General features: G+C 45.6%; 1 pseudogene; it reads right to left on the minus strand.

The window, feature by feature from the left end:
* Positions 1–1446: 1446 nt before the first annotated feature.
* On the minus strand, positions 1447–2056 carry LOC134347444 (protein phosphatase inhibitor 2-like; annotated as a pseudogene).
* Between the last annotated feature and the right edge of the window lie 12187 nt (positions 2057–14243).

A 14243-nucleotide genomic window follows, 5' to 3' on the forward strand; every position in this document is an offset into this window, starting at 1 on the left:
AATACAGGCCCAGGCCCTTTGGCCCACAAAGCTGTGCTGAACATGTCCTTACCTTAGAACTACCTAGGCTTACCCATAGCCCTCAGTTTTACTAAGCTCCATGTATCCATCCAGGGGAGGGAACGTCAACTCAAACCGTGAGAGGCCTGCGTCGGGCATTTTCATGCCTTACAAGGCACAGATTGGAAGTCTGTGTGAGGCGCCACTCCTCGCACAGACTAGAGCAATGTGTAGTTAAGTGCCTTGCTCAAGGACACAAACACACTGCCACAGCTGAGGCTCGATCCATCCAGGAGTCTCTTAAAAGACCCTATCGTTTTCTCCTCCACCACTGCCGCCAGCAGCCCATTCCATGTACTCACCACCCTCTGTGTAAAAAAAAACTTACCCCTGACATCTCCTCTGTACCTGCTTCCAAGCACCTTAAAACTATGCCCTCTTGTGCTAGCCACTTCAGCCCTGGGAAAAAGCCTCTGACTATCCACACGATCAATGTCTCTCATGATCTTGTACACCTCTATCAGGTCACCTCTCATCCACCGTTGCTCCAAGGAGATTTTTTTTTCTTTTATTTGGTTTGCTTTCAAAGCTTTATAACCATGTGCCACTCGAAACCAAATCCTATACACTTCTTAAATCAAAATTTGTGGAGATATATAGTTCACATTTTTACTGAGAACTATGCCATCATTTAGATTATAAACATGTAGCTTTTTACCCCTTTCATTCTCTGATGCAAACAGTTTATTACAACAGATGATTAAACAACTTTGTTAGGACATTTGTATTACAGACTGATCCGCAGCAAACTATAGGTGCGTTATTGTTGGTGCTGTCTATTAAAATATTTTACAGCTGTCAATTGATAAGATTCCTTTAAAAAATGGGGCCATAGTACCTTTGTTAACATCAACTAGCAATCGTTTTAATTTACACCATCAGCAGCATAGAGATTATCTTAACAAAGAAAGATAATCCCCAGTCAAGACTTCCTCTTTGAACCCCTTTCAAAAGGCAAGCTTCAAAAAAAATGCTACAAACTAGAACTGGTAATCAGATATCAAAATAAGCAGCAAACAAAACTATACCACACAGGTATCAATAGGAACGTAACCTATGGACACAATATCACACATATGGAAATATGTCAAGTTGGTTAAAGTGTGTTCTGTTTTATGCTCCAGTACTATTGCAATTTCCAGAAAAGTGTTTCATCACTGATCCAGTTCTAGCGAGAGCGCAAAAATACAGGCAGACTGGCAACCTACCGCCCACCTCTCAAAAATATTTTATTTACATTACTGTAGAAATACATGACAGCCAAATTCTGACTGCACAGATGAAACTTCTCTTCTCTGATCTTCAGTTCAACTGTCCACAAAACACAACAGCATATCGATAAGTGAAAAACTTTAGATGGGTAATGCTGTTAACTGGAATATTTTGTGTCAGAGTTTAAGAGTGGCTTTGCTCTTTGATTCTGGGTCTTCATTTTCAGAAAGTTCTTCATCTGTATCATCTTGAAAGTCCTTTAAGTCTGGGGATTCTTTCAAGTCATCCTCATCTTCATCTTCAAGTTCCTTGGCTATTAACTGTCTTGCTAATTTGATATTTATGCCTTCATTGTAGTGCATTTTCCTCTTCATTTCAAACTGTTTCTCGTTTTCTTGTTCTTCTTGTGTTAATTTTTCCTCCTCTTCACTGCTTTCTTCCTTTAAGATTTTAGGATTAATTCCCTCAGCTGCTGTCAACTTTTTAGCCAGTATTTCTGCAGTAATATTTATATTTGATTCAGAGTCACTGACTGCAGCTTCTTCATCATCATCATCACCTCCTATTATCCTGCTGTACGTGTACTGGGCTCATCCATTTTCATTAACCCATAATCCTTTCCTCCTGGATGATAAGTAGCAAGAATGTTCATCTCATCCCATTTTTGTGTCTTTTTATTGGACTCCTCCTCTTCCTCGACAGATCGATCTAGAGCCGTGTTCTGTTGACACAGCGCTGCCTTCCTGTTCTTTAAAATCCCTTTGAGAGGGGTGTTAGCCGACATGGCTGAGTGGTGCCGGTGTGGCGGCCCTGGGCTGCAGCCAGTTTTCTCTCCAGCATTCATCTTTTCCCTTCTATTGATTTTTTAGTTGCACTTTCCTTTGTATCGTATTTGCCTTTCCTAATACTGACTCAACCTGCAAGTTGACTTTTAGGGCAAGGACTCCCAAGTCCCTTTGCACCTCTGATTTTTTTTTTAATTTTCTCCCCATTTAGAAAATAGTTTATGCCTTTATTTTTTCTTCCAAAGTGCATGACAATGCACTTCCCTACACTATTCCTTGGGTTTTTCTTATTTGGGAATGATACAATCTCACATTTCCCGAAGCTTCACTTGACAGCCAAGTTTTTGAAATTGCTCTAAACAAGGATATTCATTGCCTGGTCTCTTGGCTGCATATTGGGCAGGACTTTCCCAGTCAGAATTCATGCTCCAGGAGGTGCTTCCCAAGATCTCTAAGAAATGAAAATGGCTTTTTCCGGGGCATATGCATGTAGATTGAAATAATGCTAAATTGGTCTATTATCCTGAAAAACTTCATTTTGGATGCCAGCTTAACAGATCATTTCACTACCACCATCCACCATGCATTGGGGTAGTCCAAAGGAAAGCAAGAACAGATGCGGAATGAAGTGTTACAGTTACAGATCAGGTGTAGTGCAGGCAGACAATAAAGTGCAAGTTCATAATGAGGTAAGTTGTGACGTTACGAGTTCATCATCCAAGGAAATCATTCAAGATTCAAGTTTGTTTAATGTCAGGTATAAAAGAGAGCAAAATAATTGTTACTCCAGTTATGATGCAATTAAAAAAACAATAAAAAAGCACAATAATTATAGAAACAAAAGATAGCTTATATACATAGAGTGGTTGTATGTCCATAAAATGTTGCTAGACAGACAGGAGTGTCTGTACATAAGGTGACTCTGACAGGAAATGATACAGTAGTGGTGGTTGGGGGTGTGGAGGGGTGGGTTAGTGAGTGGAGTGTTGATCAGCCTCACTGCTTGGGAAGGTAACTGTTTTGAGTCTGGTGGTCCTGGTGTGGATGCTACGTAGCCTCCTCCCTGACGGGAGTGGGACAAGGAGTTCATGAACAGGATGGGTGAGATCCTATATGATACTACTGGCCATGTTCCAGCACCTTTCTGTATATTTGTCCTCGGTGGTGTGTAGGCTAGTGCTGGTGATGCGGTGGGCAGTTTTGACTGCATGTTGCAGAGTTTTCCAGTCTGCTGCAGAGCACTTTTTGTACCATGCAGTGATGCAGCTTGTCCAGTGCGTATCTGTAGAATAACATGAGTACAGATGTACATTGTCCTGCTTAACGGTGCTTCAAAGCTGACCTTCATCCTGGAGTACGTGCTTTCAGGCTTCTCTGTGTCTTCTCGGTGAAAGGGGAGAGAAGAGAGAATGTCCAGGGGGAGTGGTGCCTTCACCCTTCACCCTCCTCCCTACCAACACGGAGGGGCTCCCCTCTCCCTCTCCCTACCGACACGGAGGGGCTCCTCTCTCCCTCCTCCCTACCGACACAGAGCGGCACCCTTCTCCCTCCTCCCTACCGACACGGAGGGGCTCCCCTCTCCCTCTTCCTACTGACACGGAGGGGCACCCTTCACCCTCCTCCCTACCGACACGGAGCGGCACCCTTCTCCCTCCTCCCTACCGACACGGAGGGGCTCCCCTCTCCCTCTCCCTACCACTCCGAAATCTGCATACCACCACTCAGGCAGGAGCGGCCATATAGTGAGACAGTGTTGCTCAAGTGTCTTTATACTATTTACACAGCAAAGCTTAATAAAGAATACACCGTGTGTCATGTTGTACTATATTAGCCTTGCAAATGACAGTGTGAAAAATTACATTTCTGGAAGCTTAATGGTGTATAACAAATGTATTAACCATTTTCACAAAATCCACCCCACTTAATCTCCCGGATATCTCCTCAATGTGGAATAATCCTGTACAAGCAGCTCTGACTGAGCCTCCTGATTCCTCTGTTCTATTATCAGTGTACAGTTCATGTATTGAAACGATTCTGCTTTACAACTGTAATGTTTAACCTATCAGGAGAACAAAAACACACTCCATAATCCATCGGCTGTCATACGTTCCTTCGTTCCCCTTACTTTGATCTTCAATGCCTCAGCAACAGCTCTGCTTTCAGTCCCCAGCAACACAATCCCAAGATCCCTCAGCTTCCCCAGGCATCTCCATTCGGGACACACTTCCCAGATTTCAGTCTTCATGCAGGCTAAGGGTCACCAACTCGCTAGCATCACTCTGTAGCTTTGTCCACAGAGTCACAGAGAATGGCACAGGAAATTACCTTTCTGCCCATCTAGTCTATACTGTACTGCTATGCCAATTAACTCGCACCTGGGCCATAATCCTCCATGCCCCTCCCATTCAAGTACTTATCAAAACTTCTCTTAAATGTTGAAATCAAACCCACGGCCACTATTTCTGCTGGCTGCTTATTCCACACTCTCACCACTCTCTGAGTGTAAAAGTTCTCCTCCAGTTCCCCTGAAATGTTTCATCTTTCACCTTTAACCCATAACCTCTAGTTCTAGTCTCATGCAACCTCGGGGGAAATACAGCCAGTCTTTTCTCCACTATCTCTACCCCTCATTATTTTGCATACTTCTATCAAATCTCGTCTCAATCTGATGCGCTTGTCCCAATCCTGATGCAGCTTTTCAATTTCTCCAGCCACCCACCTACCCCTTCACCTGGTCTTACCCCTCACCTGCTCGTCTGGCAGGGAAACAAAGGCACAACAGAAAAAGAACTTGTGTGTTTGATGAGGATAGGGCTGAGTCAGCAAACACGAGGAATTCTGCAGATGCTGGAAGTTCAAGCAACACACATCAAAATTGCCAGTGAATGCAGCAGGCCAGGCAGCATCTCTAGGAAGAGGTACAGTCGACGTTTCAGGCCGAGACCCTTCGTCAGGACAAGGGCTTTTCTTGTTGGAGCAAAGGAGAACGAGAGGTGACTGGATAGAGGTGTACAAGATGATAAGAGGCTTAGGTCGAGTGGACAAGCCAGAGACTTTTTCCCAGCGTGGAAATGGCTAACACAACGGGGTATAATTTTAAGGTGCTTGGAGGAACATAGAGCGGAGGAAGTTTCTTTTACATTAGAGTAGTGAGTGCATGGGAGCCCTACCAGTGGTGGAGGCAGAGACAAGAATGGAATCCCTGACAATGTGGAGGTAAAGGTAGATATAATAGGGACATTGAAGGGCATGTAATCCCTGCCAGTGGTGGTACAATAGGGACATTTAAGGTACTCTTACAGAGGCACATGGATGAAAAAGAATGGAGGTCTGTGTGGGAGGGAAGGATTAGATTGATCTTAGAGTAGATGAAAAGGTCTGTACAACATCGATGTCTGAATGGCTGAATGGCCTGTGCTATGCTGTGATATTCTATGTTCAGTGTTCAATGAACACTGATGTGCTGAAGGCAAGTCAGGTCCAGAAAGAAAAATAAATTGTCTTGTCTTCCATTTAGTGATACCTCCAGACACAAACAGTCCTCCCTGTGGGGCCATGCCCATCTCACACCTTTTTGTTCAGAGTAGTTTCAAAGTAGATGAAGGTGAAGTCTGGGCATAGTGAAGTATGCTTTTGTCTCCTCTTCTGCACTCCTCCAGCCAGATTCCATTATTTTTTATAGGACATAGAACAGCATGGGCCCTTTGACCCACAACGTTGAGCCAAGTATTTAACCCACTCCAAGATCAATTTAACTCTTCCCTCCCCCATAGTGCTCCATTTTTCTATCATCCATGTGCATACGAGTTTCTTAAATGTCCCTAATGTATCTGCCTCCACCACTACCACCCCTGTTAGTGTGTTCCATGCACCCACCACGCTCTGATATCACCTATACTTTCCTCTAATCACCTTAAAATGATGCCCTCTCTATTTGCCATTTCCACCCTGGGAAAATGCCTCTGGCTGTCCACTCTATCTATGTCTCTTATCAGGTTGTACACCTCTATCGAGATACGTCTCATCCTGCTTTGCTCCAGCCTCATCAGAAACCTGACCAGATGTTCTGTAGCTTATTGGATGTTCCATAGGTGAGACTTGTGTGGGTCTTAACAGTGAACTGGAATAACCTCTAACTGTATACTCATGATACATGTAGGCTGCCATGGTCTGAGAGATATTTCAGTACAAACCCAGAATCAAAATTGCATCTTGGCAAGTTGAAAATATTCCGCCTGTATTATATTTTACAAATAAATGATGCAGAGTGAATGCTTTCATTTGCTGTTGAAGAAGTGATTAATCTCACACGTACCACAAAATGTGATCTATCTGTTTGCATTTTATGGTAAATGCTTCTTTGCTTTCTCTGTTCCATGAGTGTAGAACTGTGCACACGACATTTGTACAAGAGATTGGACCAGGTCCTAATGTTGATTCAAACTGAGCCTGTACGTGAATGAGTACGTCACATCTTCTTCATGATCCAGTGCCCTGTCAGACAGAACTTATCTCCACTGAAGGCCACTCACGCAGACTGCTGTGTAAATACCATGGTGTCTGAAGGACACCAGATGTACATACAGTCGCTCCCTCTGAGGCCGTGCACATCGCAGTGCCGAGGAGCTGTGCCATTATTAAATCATAACAAATAAAGTGCAGATAAGGAAACCTGTCACTAGGAGAAATTCCCCAACTTTGCAGGCTGTTTGCCGATCTCTATCTTAGACCTTGCCAAAACCAATTAAAAATTTATTCTGGCAGTGAAGTTCCCCTTTGAACTTAATGAAATTGCGAAGTTGCTGAATTTGTGAAGTTTCTGAATTTCTAAAGTAAACACAAATTATTCAACCTCAGCTGTTTCAGAGTTGTTGAGAATGTAGAAATAATCTGATTCTCCGAACTTTTGAATGTGTGAAATGAGCCAGTGAAACTCTGGAGGGTGACTGCAGGAGCTATTGTGCTGTTCCTGGAGATGGTTTCATGTTCTTCATTGGCCTTGGCCCTTGCTTGGGCTGGTCTTACCTTTCACACCCTGCTAGTGTTGGAGTGGAATAGTTTTCAAGCGGTTGTGACAATGACAAACACTTCAGATGTGACTGGACAGATTTGGGGATAAGGTGACAGAGGTGTGCCTTGGATGCAAAAAGTGGATTTGTACCCAAAGCTATTAATCACCAGGAGCACCCTCACCTTGACCCTGGCCTAGAAGTTAGTCAGTTGTATTTGTAAACAAGTATGTTCCTGTTCGATCTGTTATCATGAGGATAGTAAGTAAATGGACAACAGTGTTTATGTGGACTAGATGGACATCCAAATTGGTGAGATCTTTCATTGATTCTATTGTGGCTATTACTGTATTATGGATTTAATGAGTATGCCCACAAGGAAATGAATATCAGGGTTGTATACGGTGACACATATGTACTTTAATAATAAATCTACTTTGAACTATGAAGCCAGCCGGTCCAGTGGCCCTGCAGAATTAGAATCACAATCGGGTTGATTATCACAAACATATGTCATGAAATTGGTTGTTTTCTGGCAGCAATGCAGTGCAATGCATAACATGTATTATAAATTACAATCGGAATTGTTATATAAATAAATAATTCATGCAAAAAAAAAAAAAGAGCAAAAATGCTGAGGTAGTGGCCATGGCTTCATTGTCCATTCAGAAATCTGATGGTGATGGGAAAGAAGCTGTTCCTGAAACGTTGAGCGTTGTTTCCTATTTGTCAAGGGGACTAGGCTGCGAAACTCACCATGAACAACAATGTATCTTCAGGCTCCTGTACCTCCTCCCTGATGGTAGCAATGAGAAGAGGGCATGCGGTTGGGCGTCCTTAATGATAGATGCTACCTTTTTGAGGCATCATCTTTTTGAAGATGCTGGGGTGGGTGGGGGGACTAGTGTCCATGATGTATTGATATACAGCATGGAATAGACCTTTTGAGCTGTGCCACACAGCAATCCACCAATTTAATCCTATCCTAATTACAGGACAACTTGCAATAACCAATTAACCTGCCAACTGGTAAGTCTTTGCTTTGTAGGAGGAAACTGCAGCACCTGGAGGAAACCCGTGCTGTGACGGGGAGAACGTACGAAGTTCTTGCAGGCAGCAGCAGGCATTGAACCCTGGGTCGCTAGTACTGTGAAGTGTTGTGCTAACCACTACTCTGCCATGCCATCCTGTGTGTGTATGGTAGCAGAACACTGTGATGTGCCCAAGATATTCTCTTGCTGGGTGGAAGTGGAGACTGGTTCAGTACACAGTCCTAAACACAGTCCTAAAAAGCCAGCTGAATGGGAAGAACAAGATCAGAGCATCAACACGTTCACTCTACCAGTCATCAGATACCCAGCTGCAATAGCGTGCTGGGCAAGGAACGAACTGGAAGCTGCTGACAACAGTACCCAGAAACTACTAACAATACATGGAGGATTCAAGTCAAGTCAAGTCAAGTCACTTTTTATTGTCATTTCAACCATAACTGCTGGTACAGAACATAGTAAAAATGAGACAATGGTTTCCAGGACCATGGTGCTACATGAAATAATACAAAAACTACACTGAACTACATAAGAAAAAACACCAAAACTACACTAGACTACAGACCTACCCAGGACTGCATAAAGTGCACAAAACAGTGCAGGCATTGCGATAAATAATAAACAAGACAATAGGCACAGTAGAGGGCAGTAGGTTGGTGTCAGTCCAGGCTCTGGGTATTGAGGAGTCTAATGGCTTGGGGGAAGAAACTGTTACACAGTCTGGTTGTGAGAGCCTGAATGCTTTGGTGCCTTTTGCCAGATGGCAGGAGGGAGAAGAGTTTATATGAGGGGTGCGTGGGGTCCTCCATAATGCTGTTTGCTTTGCGGATGCAGCGTGTGGTGTAAATGTCTGTAATGGCGGGAAGAGAGGCCCCGATGATCTTCTCAGCTGACCTCACTATCCGCTGCAGGGTCTTGCGATCTGAGATGGTGGAATTTCCGAATCAGGCCATGATGCAGCTGCTCAGGATGCTCTCAATACAACCTCTGTAGATTGTGGTGAGGATGGGGGCTGGGAGATGGACTTTTCTCAGCCTTCGCGGAAAGTAGAGACGCTGCTGGGCTTTCTTTGCTATGGAGCTGGTGTTGAGGGACCAGGTGAGATTCTCTGCCAGGTGAACACCAAGTCCAGCCACAGTCCAGCGCTGAGTGACTGTACATCCAGCAGAATAAAGGAGGACAGGGACTTGGAGGTGTCAAGGCCACAGTCCTGGAAGAAATACAAATCAACCATGAATACGTCAGGAAGATGGCCCCCAAGGACAACCTGCCAGGAGAATACTTCAGACAGCAGCCAGGGGATATGGAAATAGAAGTGGATGAAGCAGAGCCAGAGGATAAGCCACTGCCTGGGGATGTGCCATTGTCAGATCTCAGAGGTGGCTGACATAAGGAAGTCCTACCAATGGCTGGAAATGGCGGGGCTGAGCGACAGCACAGAGGCTGTGCTCATGGCTGCACAAGAAGAGGCGCTGAGCACAAGAGCGAAAGAAGCAGGGGTCTGTCACACCAGAAGAGACCCAGGCGCTGAGCACAAGAGCGAAAGAAGCAGGGGTCTGTCACACCAGAAGAGACCCAGGCGCTGAGCACAAGAGCGAAAGAAGCAGGGGTCTGTCACACCAGAAGAGACCCAGGCGCTGAGCACAAGAGCGAAAGAAGCAGGGGTCTGTCACACCAGAAGAGACCCAGGCGCTGAGCACAAGAGCGAAAGAAGCAGGGGTCTGTCACACCAGAAGAGACCCAGGCGCTGAGCACAAGAGCGAAAGAAGCAGGGGTCTGTCACACCAGAAGAGACCCAGGCGCTGAGCACAAGAGCGAAAGAAGCAGGGGTCTGTCACACCAGAAGAGACCCAGGCGCTGAGCACAAGAGCGAAAGAAGCAGGGGTCTGTCACACCAGAAGAGACCCAGGCGCTGAGCACAAGAGCGAAAGAAGCAGGGGTCTGTCACACCAGAAGAGACCCAGGCGCTGAGCACAAGAGCGAAAGAAGCAGGGGTCTGTCACACCAGAAGAGACCCAGGCGCTGAGCACAAGAGCGAAAGAAGCAGGGGTCTGTCACACCAGAAGAGACCCAGGCGCTGAGCACAAGAGCGAAAGAAGCAGGGGTCTGTCACACCAGAAGAGACCCAGGCGCTGAGCACAAGAGCGAAAGAAGCAGGGGTCTGTCACACCAGAAGAGACCCAGGCGCTGAGCACAAGAGCGAAAGAAGCAGGGGTCTGTCACACCAGAAGAGACCCAGGCGCTGAGCACAAGAGCGAAAGAAGCAGGGGTCTGTCACACCAGAAGAGACCCAGGCGCTGAGCACAAGAGCGAAAGAAGCAGGGGTCTGTCACACCAGAAGAGACCCAGGCGCTGAGCACAAGAGCGAAAGAAGCAGGGGTCTGTCACACCAGAAGAGACCCAGGCGCTGAGCACAAGAGCGAAAGAAGCAGGGGTCTGTCACACCAGAAGAGACCCAGGCGCTGAGCACAAGAGCGAAAGAAGCAGGGGTCTGTCACACCAGAAGAGACCCAGGCGCTAAGCACAAGAGCGAAAGAAGCAGGGGTCTGTCACACCAGAAGAGACCCAGGCGCTGAGCACAAGAGCGAAAGAAGCAGGGGTCTGTCACACCAGAAGAGACCCAGGCGCTGAGCACAAGAGCGAAAGAAGCAGGGGTCTGTCACACCAGAAGAGACCCAAGGTTCAGACTGTGCAAGGAATCAGCTGAAACCATCCAGCACATAGTAGCAGGGTGCAGGCAGGGTCAGCATAACCAAGTTGCAGGAATATCTGCGCTGAGTATGGATTGGACTCTCCCAAATCCGAATGGGAAACACCTGAGAAGGTCGTGGAGAATGACAGAGCTGAGATCCTGTGGGACTTCCAAATAGTGACTGATAAGCAGGTACTGGCCAACTGACCAGACTTAGTAATACTGGACAAGGACCAGAAGAAAGCAATAGTAATAGATGTGGCAATCCCAAATGCCAGTCACGTCAGGAAGAAAGAATATGAGAAGCTGGAGAAATACCAGGGCTCGAAAGAGCAGATAAAAAGGATGTGGAAGGTTAAAGCCAGAGTAATCCCAGTGGTGATAGGAGCACTTGGAGCTGTGACACCCGGACTGGGAAAATGGCTCCAACAAATCCCGGGAACAACATCTGAGATCTCAGTCCAGAAGAGCGCACTGCTCGGAACAGCAAGGACACTGTGCCGAACCGTCAAGATGCCAAGCCTCTGGTAGAAGACCCAAGACTGAGGGGAAAATACACATACACACCACCCATAAAGAATGAGAAAAAATATACAGTGCCCATAAAAAGTATTCAACCACCCCCCCAGAAGTTTTCATGTTTTATTGTTTTAAAACATTGAATTCAGCTTTAATTTGGAATGAATGTGGATTTAATTTGGCTTTTTTGACACTGATCAACAGAAAAAGACTCTTTTGTGTCAAAGTGAAAACAGATCTCTACAAAGTGATCTAAATTAATTACAAATATAAAACAAAAATAATAGATTGCGTATGTATTCAGTGCCCCCCCCCTTAATATGATACATCAAATCATCACTTGTGAAGCCAATTAGTTTTAGAGGTTACATATTAGTTAAATGGAGATCTGTTCTTGGAGACCTGTGTGCAGCCAAGGTGCTTCAATTAATTATAGTAAAAGTATTGCATCTGGAAGGTCCAGCTGCTGGTGAGTCAGTATCCTGGCAAAAACTACACCATGAAAACAAAAGAACTCTCTAAGCAACTCTGCAAAAAGGTTATTGAAAAGCACAAGTCAGGAGATGGATACAAGAAAATTTCCAAGTCACTGATTATCCCTTGGAGTACGGTTAAGCCAATCATCAAGGAATGGAAAGAATATGGCACAGCTGTAAATCTGCCTAGAGCAGGCTGTCCTCAAAAACTGAGTGACCGTGCAAGAAGGGGACGAGTGAGGGAGGCCACCTAGAGACCTATGACAACTCTGAAGGAGTTACAGGCTTCAGTGACTGTAAGCAGCGGCTAGTAACAATCCCCCCCCTCCCTCCACCGGCGAAACAAAAAGCGCACCCACTACTGAGCAAAGCAAAGACACAGACCTTGCAGTTACCCCAAAGGCTATCGCAATTCATCCGGCATTCGGCAACCCACAGGTTCCCTCTCTCCCTCATAAGGGAGAGGGAGGTGTCCTGCATTTTCACAGCGAGCGGGAGACGTAACAACAACCCACTGATTTACCATGTTAAAAAGTCTGTTTCGTCACTTTTTATGAGCTTTGTGCCTGATGACTGCAAAGATCTTGGGTCTTATAAATGACCTGGATGAGGAAGTGGAGGGAAGGGTTAGTAAATTTGTCGATGACACAAAGCTTGAGGGTGTTTTGGATAGTGTGAAGGGTTGTCAGAGGTTACAGCGGGACATTGATAGGATGCAAAACTGGGCTGAGAAGTTGCAGATGGAGGCAACCCGGATAAATCTTGGGGTCCAAGTCCACCGGACACTCAAAGCTGCTGCACAGGTTAACTCTGCGGTTAAGAAAGCAAATGGTGCATTGGCCTTCATCAACCATGGGATTGAGTTTAGGAGCCAAGAGGTAATGTTGCAGCTATATAGGACCCCGGTCAGACCCCACCTGGAGTACTGTGCTCTGTTCTGGTCACCTCACTACAGGAAGGATGTGGAAACTATAGAAAGGATACAGAGGAGATTTAAAAGGATGTTGCCTGGATTGGGGAGCATGCCTTATGAGAATAGGTGAGTGAACTTGGCCTTTTCTCCTTGGAGCAATGGAGGATGACGGGTGACCTGATAGAGGTGTATAAGATGATGAGAGACATTAATCATGTGGATAATCAGAGGCTTTTTCCCGGGGCTGAAATGGCTAACACGAGAGAGCATAGTTTTAAGGTGCTTGGAAGTAGGTATCGAGGAAATGTCAGGGGTAAGTTTTTTACACAGAGAGTGGTGAGTGCGTGGAATGGGCTGCCGGTGATGGTGGTGGAAGCAGATACAACAGGGTCTTTTAAGAGACTCCTGGACAGGTACATGGAGCTTTGGAAAATAGAGGGCTATGGGTAACACTAGGTAATTTCTAAAGTAAGTACATGTTCGGCACAGCATTGTGGGCCGAAGGGCCTGTATTGTGCTGTAGGTTTTCTATGTTTCTATGTTTCTATATCCTCCAGACGCAGCAACATCATTATAAGTTTTCTCTGTATTCTTTCGAGGTGGAAGGTGATCAAAACTGCACACAATACTTCAAATTGGGCCTCACCAATGTCTTATACAATTTCAACACAACTTCCCATCTCCTGTAAACAATACTTTGATTTATGAAAGCCAATGTACGAAAAGCTTTCTTTCCGACCCTAGCTACCTATGATGCCACTTTCACTGAACCACGGACCTGTGTTCCCAGATCTCTCACTGCTCAGTGCTCTATCATTCACTGTGTAAGACTTGACTGGCCCACCTTACACTCGCCTGCGTTAAACTCCATCTGCCGTTCTTCAGCCCAGTCTTCCATCTGGTCCAGATCCCTCTGCAAGCCACGTTCGTCTTCCTCACTACCCACTGCATCCCCAATCTTGGTGTTATCCTTAAAATTGCTATCCAGTTAACTGCATTATCATCCAGATCATTGATATAGTTGACAAACAACAACAGACCCACCACCAATCACAGTGGCACTCCACGAGTCACAGGCCTCTAGTCAGAGGGGCAATCCTCGACTGCCACTCTGTGGCTTCTCCCACAACGCCAATGTCTAATCCAATTTACCACCTCATCTTGAACTTATTATCCATCTCAATGCCATTCTTGTACTTTCTGCCCATAACCTTTGACACTCTTACTGAACAAGAACCTATCAACCTCTGCGTTAAATATAATCAATGACATGGCCTCCACATCTGTCTGTGGCAATGAATTCTACAGGTTCAGTAGCCTCTCGCTAAAGAAATTCCTCCTTACCCCTGTTCTGAGGCTGTGCCCTCTAGTCCCAGACTCTCGCACTGTAGGAAACGTCCTCTTCACATCTAGTCTATCCGAGCTTCTCGACTGGTCTGGGTGAGCATCACGCTAACCACTATGGCACCCGTGACGCAAAAGAGACATTTCGCTGTATGTTTCGATGTTTCGGGATGTACGGGTTAGG

This window comes from Mobula hypostoma, chromosome 6, assembly GCF_963921235.1.
Source record: "Mobula hypostoma chromosome 6, sMobHyp1.1, whole genome shotgun sequence".
NCBI classification, from domain to species: Eukaryota; Metazoa; Chordata; class Chondrichthyes; order Myliobatiformes; family Myliobatidae; genus Mobula; species Mobula hypostoma.